General features: G+C 42.2%; 1 long non-coding RNA gene across 1 annotated transcript; it reads left to right on the forward strand.

Annotated features, from left to right (window-relative positions):
* The first annotated feature begins 12,437 nt into the window (after positions 1-12,437).
* On the forward strand, positions 12,438-13,429 carry LOC119568637. The gene is made up of 3 exons (XR_005228100.1): positions 12,438-12,553; positions 12,749-12,864; positions 13,032-13,429. It is a non-coding gene; the product is annotated as an uncharacterized LOC119568637 (long non-coding RNA).
* Positions 13,430-14,879: the final 1,450 nt, after the last annotated feature.

The following is a 14,879-nucleotide window of genomic DNA, read 5'->3' on the forward strand; positions in this document are numbered from 1 at the left end:
ATATATATTTTGTTAAGTGTTATGTGTTTAATTAATATATGTTATTATTTTGAATAGCATATCTTTTTTCACCTCTCCCCACCCAAACAATATAAATAAATAGATCGTCAGTGAAATGTGATAAATAATTATTCTGACGAAACTTCCTTGATGCTTCATACGACCCTGTCAATGAAAGAGCTCATGGCACGACACACAAACACAAACAAACCAAACAGCACGACACACACACCACACCACACACACAACACACAACACACACACCACACACACACACCACACACACACACACACACACACCACACAAACAACGTTCATGCGCACATACACCCCACACAGATTTTATTGCACGCTTTTCATACGAACTGAACAGTGAGAGAGGATCACTGCACTCACAACGACCGTTCATTTTGCTTGCTTCATAACGATAGCCACAACGGAGCTCATTGAGAGAGAGAAAGATATACATTGGCTATAATGACATGTACGACACCTGTAACATTGCTAGCCTTTGTCAACAATAGCTATACACGTTCTGTTTTTCGTTTTTGTTTCTCGTATCGTATAAAAAGGGCGTGAAAGCAGCCACACTGACGCAACAGTCAACCACTCTCCACAGGAGTAGGAGTTCGGAGACCTCTGCTTTCATATACGTTTGTACGCTGACGACCTCTGAGGCTATAGTTCTTATCACCTCGCAACGAAGTCACAATGAACACGACACTTTTCATAATCCTGGATGCCTCGGTCAAGAATCAAAAGGACATCGTCCCTAGTGGGGAATCTCTGCAATACCAGTATCTCTTCGACAGCGACGTCGCCGTGGGAGAGAGCCTCTTTGAGCGCCGACGACCTTGAGAACTTCGAAATACAGGCCAATATGATACAGCGCCTCTACCACATCTTCTACTACGACGACGAGGTTTCGGCAGGGATTTTGACTGGCGTGAGGACAGTGTCAAGGGGAGGGTCTTCTAATGTCAAGATGGATGGCCGGCTGCGACTTCACGGGCTTCCGATTGCATGAGGAGGGGAGATATACATCACTGCGATGCCCAGATCTTCCCTCAGTCGATTCTGAAGACGACCATCCGGGACCTCAACGGCATCTGGAAATCGATGGTTGCCGACGGCCTGCAAGGTGGAAGAGCCTTCATCCCTTCGACCTCCTGCCGATGAGGGAGTGAACAACGTACCCTGCTCAAGTTTTCCTGTCCACATGAGGTGTATGACGAAAGGCACAAGCTGCGGAGTTTGGCGTCCACGCGTTCTAACCGAGATGCTCTCCCAGAGCGTGGAGGAGTTCCATTAAGACTAGGAGACGAGGACCACCACGAGTCCTGGTAATGAAGTCTTGTGAAGATAAAGTGTCCTGGACCTAGAGCCATTCGAGTTGCATGCACGCTCGTCATGAAGTGTCCTCTGTACTGAAACCGCCAATAACAATACGGCGCCAGGGTCGGCTCTCTTCATAATTTATTCTCTTATTAAATATATGATTAATCTGTTTGGTTTCTCTATTTGCTTATTCAACACACTTGTATGATTAGATAGAATAAAACCCCTATGCGGATAGAAATAAAATCCCAGTACACACAACATAACACACCGAGATAGCTACAGCCTGGAAAATGATCCGGTGTACGTACTGTATATTGTTTTGACGAACTCTCGAAGGTCAGTGGAATGTGCACGGACATCCGTAGTCTCGATTAAATGCCCAACGGTCCCTGCTTGCTACGTCCGAGTAGCTTTTGAACACGTTCTGTGCGTGTAAGCGAGTCGATGGAACGCTCATTGAGTACACATCCTTTCCTACGATTCTATCAATGAGGAGAGATCATTGCACACACTTTAAAACGTGCATGCACCATACACACATCCTTTTGTCCTCGCTTTACACGCCCAACAGTCTTCTTGCTACGCCGGGAGCGTCGTAGTACACGTCAATGAGAGAGGATCGTTGGGAAGCTTCATTATATATAGAGAGAAAGAGAAGAGAGTTCATTGTCATGAGAGATCTTATTGCGACACACACACACCACACACACACACACACACACACACACCACACACACACACACACACACACAACACAACGGGCATTCACTCTGTGTATCAGACGCAAACCAACACGAGAGTTTATTGCCTGCTTATAACGATCAAAGCTATGACATAACCTTTCTTATACAACGCGCATCCTTCGTCTCGCTTTACACCTCAGCGGTCTTGTTTTGCAACGTCCGAAGAAGCGTCGTACGACCTGTCCCAAGTCTTCATCCGCGTGTTAGATACTACATTGAACCGTCATAAGGCCTATTGCGGATCCATTGGAATGTGCACGGACATCCTTCGTCTCCGCTTTTAAACACGCCAACGGTCCTGCCTGCTAGGTCCGAGAGCGCCTTAAGACAAGTGTTCTGTTTTTAACATGCCAAACGGTCTTGCTTGCTACGGAGTCCGAGAACGTATTAAGGAAAGCGTTCTGTCGTGGAATGCGAGGCCGATGGACGCTCATTTAGCACACATTGTTATCATCCGCCCTGTCAAGAAAGAGATCACTGCACACACCAAAACGTGCATGCGACAACATATGCATCCTTTTGTCTCTGCGTTACTCGTTCAATGGTCTTTCTTGCTGCGCCGGAGCGTCCGTAGGACAGCGTCACTGAGAGAGCTTGTTGGCGAAACTACATTAACATATAGAAGAAAGAAAAGAGAGTTCATTGCATGACAGTGCTTCGTTGCCCACACACACTACACCACAACCACACCACACACACACCACACTAATTCGAGAGCGCTTTGCACAAACCACACGTGTATGCACACGTTGCGCATTCTTCGTCTCGGCTTACACACCCACGTCGTTGCTTTGCTACGTCCGAGAGCGTCGTAACAGCGTCAATGATAGATTCGTTGGCGAAGATGCATTGGTTTCTGTATACCAACATGCATAACACACTAACTAGTGAAGAGAGAAAAGAGAAGATATTTTCTTTGCATGACAGGAGCTCACGTCCAAGTGCGTCGTAAGACGCGTTTCTGAGCGTGAAAGCGAGTCGATAGACGTTCAATGAGCACAAATTGTTTTAATATTACCTGTCAATGATAGAGATCATTGCACACGCTAAACGTGTTGGACACATATGCATCCTTTTCTCGCTTTATTACATCCCAACGGTCTTGCTTGCTATCCCGGAGCTTTTGTAGGACCGTCATGAGAGATCATTATACTTGGAGAGAAAGAGAAGAGAGTTCATTGCATGACATTGCGCATTGCACCACACAAACACACACACACACACACCACACACACACACACCACCCACACACACACACATAACGTGCATGCACTTATTGTTTCACACACAAACCAACACATCTGAACACAAAACCAACCGAGACTATTACTTGCCTGCTTGACACGAGGAAGCTACAACAGAGCCCTTGCTTATACAACGTCATCCTTCGTCTGGCCTTACACGCTCAACGATCTTGCTTGCTACGTCCGAGAGCGTCGTAGACACACACACACACACGCACACACACACCACACAGGTCTTCCTCGGCGTGTTAGATTACGTCATATGACACGTCAATGCGGCCTATCGCAGGTCTTGGAACGTGCACAGATACATCCTTCATCTCGCTTTACATGCCCAACGATCCCGGCTTGCTACGTCACTAGAGCATTTTAAGTGTTTGTGCGTTAAGCGAGTCGATTGACGCTCTTGAGGCACACATTGTTTCATAGGACCTTTCAATGAGAGAGATCATTGCACACACTCCTAAAACGTGCTTGCACACATATGCATCCTTTTTTTCTTGCTTTACAACGCCTAAAACGCCCAACGGTCTTCGCTATCTTACGCCAGAGAGCGTCGTACGCAGCGTCAATGATAAGCTCATATGGCGAAGCTGCATTTACTACAGATAAAGAGAAAAGAGTTACTTGCCTGAGCAAAGCTTATGCACACCACACACACACACACACACACACACGACACACACACACACACTAGTTTATTGCCTGCTTCATACACGAGTCAAGCTACGACAAAGCCCATTGCTTTATACAACGCGCCTCCGTCATGTCGCTTTACACACTCATGGTCTTATTGTGCTACGACGTCCGATAGCGTCGTAGACAGCGTTCTTGACCTTTTAAAGCAGGTCGATGGACCTCCTGAGCACACTATTGCTTCGATATGATCTGTTCAATGAGAGAGATCATTGCACACAGCTCAAACCGTGCATCCACACATACGCATTATTTCTGGCTTTACACTCTCACGTCTTCCTTGTTACGTCCGGACGTCGTAGACGCGTTCTGACTGTGTAAAACAGTCTTGGACGCTTCACTGAGCCCTCCGACGGCCTTGAAAGTCTTCATCGGCGTGTTAGATGACTTCATAACACGTCATGCGGCCGAATTCGCGGGTCATTGGAACGTGCCGGAAATCCTTCGTCTCCTTTAAACGCACAACGTCCTGCTTCTTACATCTGAGAGTGTTTTAATACAGCATTCTGTGCGTGAAAAAGTAGTTATGACGCTCATTGAGCACACATTATTTCATACGATCTGTCATGAGAGAGATCATTGCCACACTCACACGTGCATGGAAACATACGCATCCTTTGCCTCGCTTTCAACTCCCACGGTCTTGCTTGCTACGCCCAGAGCCTTTTGTAGCCGCGTCATGAGAGGGGCATTATACATGGAGAGAAAGAGAAGAGACGGCCCTTGAACGTCTTCCAGCGGCGTGTTATGATGACTTTCATATGACCACGTCAATGCTAGCCTATCGCTGGTCATGACGTGCATGACATCCTTTGTCTCACTTTACCGCGCCCAACGGTCCTGTTTTTGCCTACGTCCGAGAGCGTCTTAAGACAGCGTTCTGTAGTGTAAGCGATCGATGGGAATGCTCATTGAGCACACTTTGTTTTCATACGATCTGTCAATCGAAAATCATGCACAACTCAAAACGTGGCATGAACCATACGCATCCATTGTCTCCACTTTACCTCACCACAAGGATTGCCTCTTTGCTTCGAGGCCGAGCGCGTCCCGTAGGACAGCGACAATGAGAGTGCTCGTTGGCGCAGCAGCATTTATACATAAAGAGAAAGAGAAGAAAGTTCTTTTGCATGAACAGACTAATCATTGCACACATACATACAAACACACACACACACACACACACACACCACAAACACACACCACACACCGACAACACACACACACACACACTACACCACACATGCATGCGACACTTTTTTCACACACAACCACACACACAAACCAACACGAAGTTTTATTGCCTTCGTCACAGGAGCAAACTACAACAGAGCCCATTGCTTATACACGGGGCCTCCCTCATCTCGCTTTAACACTTTCAACGGTCGTATTGCTACGTCCGGAGCGTCGTAAGACAGCGTTCTGACCGTTTAAATCAATTCGGTGGACGCTCACCCGACACACATTGTTCCATATGATCTGCTCAATGAGAGAGATAATTGCACAAAACACCCAAACATGCATGCACACTTACGCATCTATTATCTCGCTTACATTCTCAACGTCTTCCTTGCTAACGTCCGTAGCCGTCGTAAGACAGGTTTCTGACCGTTAAAATCAGTCGATGGTCGCTCACTGAGCATCCGCGGCCGTGAAGTCTTCATCGGCGTGTTAATGACTTCATATTGACACGTCATCTGCGGCCAATCGCGGGTAATTGGAATGTGCGCGGACACCTTCGTCTCGCTTTACACGCCCAACGGTCCTGTTTCGACGTCTGAGAGCGTCATAATGACAGCTTCTGTGGTGTAAGCTAGTCGAAGACGCTTATTGGCACACATTGTTTCATCGAATCTGTCAAGGGAGAGATCATTGGCATACACATCAAAACATGCATGCACACATACGCATCCTTTGTCTCGTTTTACACTCCCAACAGTCTTGCTTGCCTACACCCGAGAGCGTCGTAGGACATGCGTCAATGAGAGAGCATTTATATATGGAGAGAAAGAGAAGAGAGTTCAACACACACACACACACACACACACACACCATCACACACAAAACACAGCACGACACACCTCACACACTCACACACAACGTGCATGAAAACATTGTTTCAGACACAAACTAACACGAGAGTTTATTGTATGCCTCACACGAGGAAGCTACTACAGAGCCCATTGCTTATACAACACACATCCTCCGTCTGGCCTTACACGCTCAACGATCTTGTTTGCTACGTCCGAGAGTGTCGTAAGACAGCTTTCTGACAGTTTAATGCAAGTCGATCGATGTCCACTGAGCCATCCGACGGCCCGTGAATGTTTTCCATCGGTGTGTTAGATGACTTCATATGACTTCACACACACACACACACACACACACACACACACACACACACACACACACACACACACACACACACACACACACACATAACGTGCATGCACTCATTGGCTTCACACACAAACCAACACACACAAACCAACACGAGACTTTATTGCCTGCTTCACACGAGGAAGCTACGACAGAGCCCATTGCTTATACAACGCGCATCCTTCGTCTGGAATTATACGCTCATCGATCTTGCTTGCTACGTCCGAGAGCGTCTTACACACACACACACACACACACACACACACACACACACACACACACACACACACACACACACATAACGTGCATGCACTCATTGTTTGACACACAAACCAACACACACAAACCAACACGAAACTTTATTGCCTGCTTCACACGAGGAAGCTACGACAGAGCCCATTCCCTTTACAACGCGCATCCTTCGTCCAGCCTTACACGCTCAACGATCTTGCTTGCTACGTCCGAGAGCGTCGTAAGACAGCTTTCTGACAGTTAATGCAAGTCGATGTATGTTCACTGAGCCATCCGACGGCCCGGGAATGTTTTCCATCGGCGTGTTAGATGACTTCATATGACTGTACACACACACACACACACACACACACACACACACACACACACACACACACACACACACACACACACACACACACACACACACACACACACACACACACACACATAACGTGCATGCACACAAACCAACACGATTAAGAAAGTAAATATGAGAAAGTAAGGGAACAAGAAATGCAGGACTGTACCTTCCTGCAATAGGGAGGTGGTTGAATTCTTGTGCTGAGGAAAATAACGTGTCCTCATGTGCTGAGGAAAATAACGGGTCCTCAGGTGATGAGGAAAATAACGGGTCCTCTCGTGATGAGGAAAATAACGTGTCCTCTTATACTGAGGAAAATAACGGGTCCTCTTATACTGAGGAAAATAACGGGTCCTCTTATACTGAGGAAAATAACGGGTCCTCTTATACTGAGGAAAATAACGGGTCCTCTTATACTGAGGAAAATAACGGGTCCTCATGTGCTGAGGAAAATAACGTGTCCTCTTGTGCAGAGGAAAATAACGGGTCCTCATGTGCTGAGGAAAATAACGGGTCTTCATATGGCGAGTAAAATAATGTGTCTTCATGTGGTGAGGAAAATAACGGATCTTCAAACCCATTTCGGAAGTGATGTATAAAAAAAAATAAAATAAAACAAATAAAAATGATGGCGGCGATTAATGCCAGGACTAGGGCTATACTATTATGGAGCGCCGTGTAACAGTTTTGTGTTGCATATGACACGCCGTGTCCAATCAATGGGGGGAATGTAGCCGCTGGCATCAGCGGTGTGACAGTGCAACCACATATCATCCACTCCAAGATGCCCAGACCAACTCGGGTTAATGGTTTACACATAGGCCGCGACAAGGGACGCCTTGATCCTTGTGTTAGTAGATGTATGGAGTGGGTGAGCCTCACGAAGGGGGCCATCAGTGGTGTGTAGGGCAGTTCGAAACCAACACAAGACTTTTCAGACGAGGAAGCTACGACAGAGACCATTGCTTATACAACGCGCATCCTTCGTCTGGCCTTACACGCTCAACTATCTTGCTTGCTACGTCCGAGAGCGTCGTAAGACAGCTTTCAGACAGTTTAATGCAAGTCGATGAATGTTCACTGAGCCATCCGACGGCCCGTGAATGTTTTCCATCGGCGTGTTAGATGACTTCATATGACACGTCAATGCGGCCTATCGCGGGTCATTGGAACGTGCATGGACATCCTTTGTCTCGCTTTACACGCCCAACGGTCCTGCTTGCTACGTCCGAGAGCGTCTTAAGACAGCGTTCTGTGAGTGTAAAGCGAGTTGACGGATGCTCATTGAGCACACGTTGTTTCATACGATTCGTCAATGAGAGAGATCATTGCACACACTCAAAACGTGCATGCACACATACGCATCCTTTGTCTCACTTTACACTCCCAACGGTTTTGATTGCTACCCCCGAGAGCTTCGTAGGACAGCGTCAATGAGAGGGCATTATACGTGGAGAGAAAGAGAAGAGAGTTCATTGCATGACAGTGCGCATTGCACGCATACACACACACATGCACACAGACACAGACACACACACACACACACACACACACACACACACACACACACACACAGACACACACACACACACACACACACACACACACACACACACACACACACACAACACGCATGCACTAATTGTTTCACACACAAACCCACACACAAAACCAACACAAGACTTTTCAGACGAGGAAGCTACGACAGAGACCATTGCTTATACAACGCGCATCCTTCGTCTGGCTTTACACGCTCAACGATATTGCTTGCTAAGTCCGAGAGCGTCGTAAGACAGCTTTCAGACAGTTTAATGCAAGTCGATGAATGTTCACTGAGCCATCTGACGGCCTGTGAATGTTTTCCATCGGCGTGTCACACATACGCATCCTTTGTCTCACTTTACACTCCCAACGGTTGATTGCTACCCCCGAGAGCTTCGTAGGACAGCGTCAATGAGAGAGCATTATACATGGAGAGAAAGAGAAGAGAGTTCATTGCATGACAGTGCGCATTGCACGCATACACACACACACACACACACACACACACACACACACACACACACACACACACACACACACACACACACACACACACACACAACAACATACATACACACACACACACATACACATACACACATACATAACGTGCATGCACTCATTGTTTCACACACAAACCAACACACACAAACCAACACGAAACTTTATTGTCTGCTTCACACGTGGAAACTACGACAGAGCCCATTGATTTTACAACGCGCATCCTTCGTCCAGCCTTACACGCTCAACGATCTTGCTTGCTACGTCCGAGAGCGTCGTAAGACAGCTTTCTGATAGCTTAATACAAGCTGATGGATGTTCACTGAGCCATCCGACGGCCCGTGAATGTCTTCCATCGGCGTGTTAGATGACTTCATATGACTGTACACACACACACACACACACACACACACACACAACACACACACACACACACACACACACACACACACACACACACACACACACACATACATACACACACAGGTCTTCCATCGGCGTGTTAGATGACTTCATATGACACATCAATGCGGCCTATCGCAGGTCATTGGAACGTGCACTGACATCCTTCATCTCGCTTTACATGCCCAACGATCCTGCTTGCTACATCCGAGAGCGTTTTAATACAGTGTTCTGTACGTGTAAAGCGAGTCGATTGACGCTCATTGAACATACATTGTTTCATACGACTTGTCAATGAGAGAGATCATTGCACACACTCAAAAACGTGCTTGCACACATATGCATCCTTTTTCTTGCTTTACACGCCCAACGGTCTTGCTTCCTACGCCAGAGAGCGTCGTAGGACAGCGTCAATAAGAATGCTCATTGGCGAAGCTGTGCGTGCGTGTGTGTGTCTGTGTGTATTTGTTTGATTGCATGTGTATGTGTGTATATGTGTGTGTGAATGTGTGTGTGTGTGTGTGTGTGTGTGTGTGTGTGTGTGTGTGTGTGTGTGTGTGTGTGTGTGTGTGTGTGTGTGTGTGTGTGTGTGTGTGTGTGTGTGTGTGTGTGTGTGTGCATGTGTACGTGTGCGTATGTATTCGTTTATATATATATATATATATATATATATAAGTACATACACACATGTGTATATAAACAAAAACATACACACACAAACAAAAAGACACAGACACAGACACACACACATAGAATTTTTTTTTTTTTTTTTTTACCGATTTCGATTATAGCTTCGTCATAAATACATGATATACTTTAGTATATCATGTATTTATGTCGAAGCTATAATCGAAATCGGTATATATGTAAATGACACTTCTTCTGACAGATTTTATTCAAAGTCGATTGTATATATCTCTTGCACTGAGGGGTGGGTATTTAGTATTATTCGTATTATTTTCATGTATCGTCGTGCAAGGTCATTTACGTCATCCCGGTGATATAAGAGGCTGAAGCTACAGACCAGGGCTCAGTCTCAAGTCAGACCTCACCCGGTGTCGTTCAGAGATCACTTTCTAGCCTACTAACTATTGGTTTACGTGTGTGGCATTCTATGGTAGTAGATATGGCTTATTTCAGGCCAAGAACTCTTAGTGACATTGCACTAGAGACAGTGGTGAAAATTTCACTGATGACAGTGATTGGACACGGCTCTATCAAGAGAAAGATAGGAGTTGACCCAAAATTCAATACATTACACTCAGTTATTTGTGCTATACAAAACTATGTTTCTGTTATGCCCTCCACCTTGATGACCGAATACGCAAAACGGCTAATAACCCAGTCAGAAACGCGCTTCAAGTCCGAAATGGAAGTTGAACATTACTTTCCCATTATTTTTGAAATTATTTTATCACCTACACTAGTTCGATTTTCTGATAGATGGATGCCCGTATTTTGTAAAAGATGGTCGTTTATACCGTGTGTAGATTGTATTCGGTGGCCGGAACGAAGACGATATTGCTTTCAGTGTATTTTCAATGATTGTAAAAAAACATCATATCCTACATTCCGTGATAATTTATGGAAATGTTCAAACCTGAAGGAACTATCACTGACCACTGCCCCCCATGCTATAATTGATGAAAAAAGTGCGGCAAGTATGTTCAATAATTTTTCTCATTTGACAACTCTATTGCTTGTGCCATCCGGTGGTAAAGTCTCCTTCCACTGGGTGATAGATCATGTTATTCGATCATGCCCATTTTTAAAGGAATTTCATGTAGCGTATGATGGACGCAAACTTAAAGATAATGGGGGTGGAATTGAAAAATTGGTGCAGTGTCAAAACCTTGTGTCGCTGTGCCTGTATGACTTTAGTTATACTGATTTGGATGATAAAGGTGAACCATTGGAAATATTATTGAGAGAATTAAGATGCCTGAAACATATGTATCACAAGGATCTCTCCTTTGTTTTATCAGCTTTAAGTCTAACATATGAAAAACAGGACGCTCGGTCTTGAACGTATCGATCTCGCGCAGAAATATATTAGGGGATATTCGTATATATACGAACCCCTGCCAAAGATAGAGACTCTTCTCGCACTATGTAAACTCTGCCCGGCCACCCGAGTTCTGAAAATTTTTTTACCCCCTCAGTTTTTATTTGAAATCATAAGCACATTCCAGAATTTAGAAGTATTAGAGATAATGCAAGTAATGAGTATCACACACAACCCTCTTCTAAATTATCATCAGAACATGTTAACATCTTTAACAGTTCTCAAGATTGAATATGTAACAATTTGCTTGAATTATGACTTTTTTTCTGACCTGGCCCATATTTGTCCCTATCTCAATGTGCTCAGCATTGTGAGGGCTAATATTAAAGCAGAGGGACATCTCATATGGCCAGCATATAAATCATCAGCCTTTCCATCTTTAAGTAAGCTAGAACTGACACCTCATGTAGAGTTAAGGGAGTTAGAGATGACACCTCATGTAAATATTTGGGAAGTTGGAAAAAAACTAACATATTACCTCTTGAAAGATCCCAAAACTTGGAATATATACATATTCACCACATATATATTGGGAGGTATGATGAGCCAACAAATGATTTCCTGGGTGCAATTATGGAACCGCTTAAGAATCGTATTGAAGTCCAACTAATGTCAGATTTGTAGAGTGGAATCTTATTGAACAATTGCTATCCAACTGTCCTTCATTATCTAAGCTTAGCGCATTCAGAACTATGCTTAGTCCTTCAATGCATATGAAAACAATACCTGATCATATTGTTGTTCGAGATTACTGTGACTGTAGCATATTTTGAATGCTCTTCATTTCTATCAAGATAAAATATAACCAGGATAAAGGTAAATATTTATATTTTTAAGTTTTAATATTATATTATACTACAATTCAATATTATATATTATATAATATATTTTCTGATAATGGTTTATTTATTTTTAATACATATATTTACAGATCTGGTTAGTATCTGGGCTGAAGACGATTTTTAACTTTTACCGAGAAAATGATCTGCAGCAACTACTCTCTAATCCTTTTCATGTTCCATCTACCGTGACTCACTAGACAAAGGTAATGCAAAATTCTTTATTATACTCTGTTTGATTTTCATATGTATATAGTAACATTTGGATAAGATATAACTTTTATTATTCCACATGTCCACATGTGGTACGTGATCATATTATACTATACTTATTTTACGTCATTGTTTATTTTCTGTATTTCAGCCTGGTGAAAATATATATATATTATATATATTTACAGATCTGGATAGTATCTGGGCAGAAGAATTTTATTTTACTTTTACCGAGAGAATGATCAGCAGTAAACTCCTCCCTAAACCTTCTCATGTTCCATCTACCTTGACTCACTAGACAAAGGTAAGGCAAAAATCTTTATTATACTCTGATTGATTTTTATATTTATATAGTAACATTTGGTTAAGATATAAATAATTATTATTCTACATGTCTATATGTGGTACGTGATCACTACTCCTGATAATAATATCATCATTTTATGTGAGTGTTTCTCTTCTGTATTTCAGACTGGTGATGATGTAATCGACAAGATCGATTTTATACTGTACCTTCATTGCATCTATGGAAGTATCCATGGAAACGCCTATGGATTCAAGATCAAATTTGACAATGTATATGTTATATATATATAAATATTTATATTTTACTATAATACACATTATATGTAAGACCTTTGTAAAACCTATTGTATAGCGTACAATATATACAATATATATATTGTATGTTATATTTTTTTTATTTTGTGATCGTTTTTCTTTTGTGGATATATATATTAATCATCCTTTTGGATGAATGATTGCTGTTGTTTCTTTTAATTATATACCATATTATAAGTTTTATATATTTTTAAGAAAATATTATACAAAAATATTTATACTTATGGTAAATAAATAATATATATATATTTATTTATTTATTTTCTTTTATATAATATCATTATTACCTGCACAGCTTTACGGTAATAACCAATAAATTTAATCTGAAATTCACTATAAAGTAAATACAGTTCTGATCCATTTCATAGATTCGAGGATAGTTATCTCGAGACCAAGACATATATTAACTGAATAAAGATACTGTATATAATCACAACTAAAGAAAGTCACTTGGTGAATTAGGGAGACATAGTAAATAGGCTCGATGTCGTTTAACATGCAATGCATCCGAAAGAAACACAAAAAAGGAATGACCCCAAGTAAAATAAAAATTTAACAAATATAAATAAATATATAAATAAAAAAATGCTACAGAAGTGGCAATAATGATGTTCCCGTGGCCACTATAACGCCACACGTGTTCAATGAACATACCGTGTATAATGCAAGCTGGTGTCCTTAATTACAGAATAATTTCGGTCAGAAAAATAAATGTGATGAAAAACATCTTGCCGTCATGGATCTAATATATATGTTCTGTATTATTTTAGCTTATGACTCGAGTGACTTTTTTAAAGTCATATCGGAATGAAAATAAAGGATCAGAAGACATAATAATACTATTACTATAGCCATCACCAAATACCAATTGAAGCCATACCTATACGAAACACTATGCATTATCCGGTATCTTTGTGACAACCTCAAGTCGGGAAACGAAAGAAGAAAGATATAAAAAATAAGAAATGATTATATATAAATCACACCCATGGCATTGCAGACTATGAAACACATATTGGGTTTATCTTCTAATCAGTGTATTACATACCTGGATTACCTTCTGATCAACGAATGTTGCATACCTATCTTAGTTTCTGATGTAATATATATAGTCATATTGTAAAATTAAAATGTTTTTAATAATCTAAAATATATATTAATATATAAAAAAAATATATATTTTTCTTTTAAATTTATTATTATTAGTTTTACCTGCATCACCCTACGGTAATAACTAACAAATTCAATCTGAGTATCAGTGTATCAGTTTTGTTCCATTCATAGACTCGAAATAGGTTATCTCGAGACCGAGACGAATATTAATTATGTACAATAAAATATATATCATCAGAACTCGAGAAGGGCATTTGGTATATAGCAACGCAATTCTCCGAGAGTTTCAGACAGATCGTTTCAATATATTATATTGTATGCGTTGGAGGGTAAGCAAGACCGTGATTTAGCATGGTAAGGTAACCTTCCAAGGATCCTCAGATGGTACAAGTACCTAGGCTCGTTGTGGGTCGCCATACAATGCATCCGAAAGAAACACAAAAAAAAGGACTGACCAAAATATATATATATATATAATATAATATATATATATATATATATATAAATTGATTGTACTTGGATAAAACCTTCAACCATGTACACGATTACCTCTGCCGCAGAATTGGCGGTAATGAAGTTCTCGTA

Source organism: Penaeus monodon, unplaced genomic scaffold, assembly GCF_015228065.2.
Source record: "Penaeus monodon isolate SGIC_2016 unplaced genomic scaffold, NSTDA_Pmon_1 PmonScaffold_1033, whole genome shotgun sequence".
NCBI classification, from domain to species: Eukaryota; Metazoa; Arthropoda; class Malacostraca; order Decapoda; family Penaeidae; genus Penaeus; species Penaeus monodon.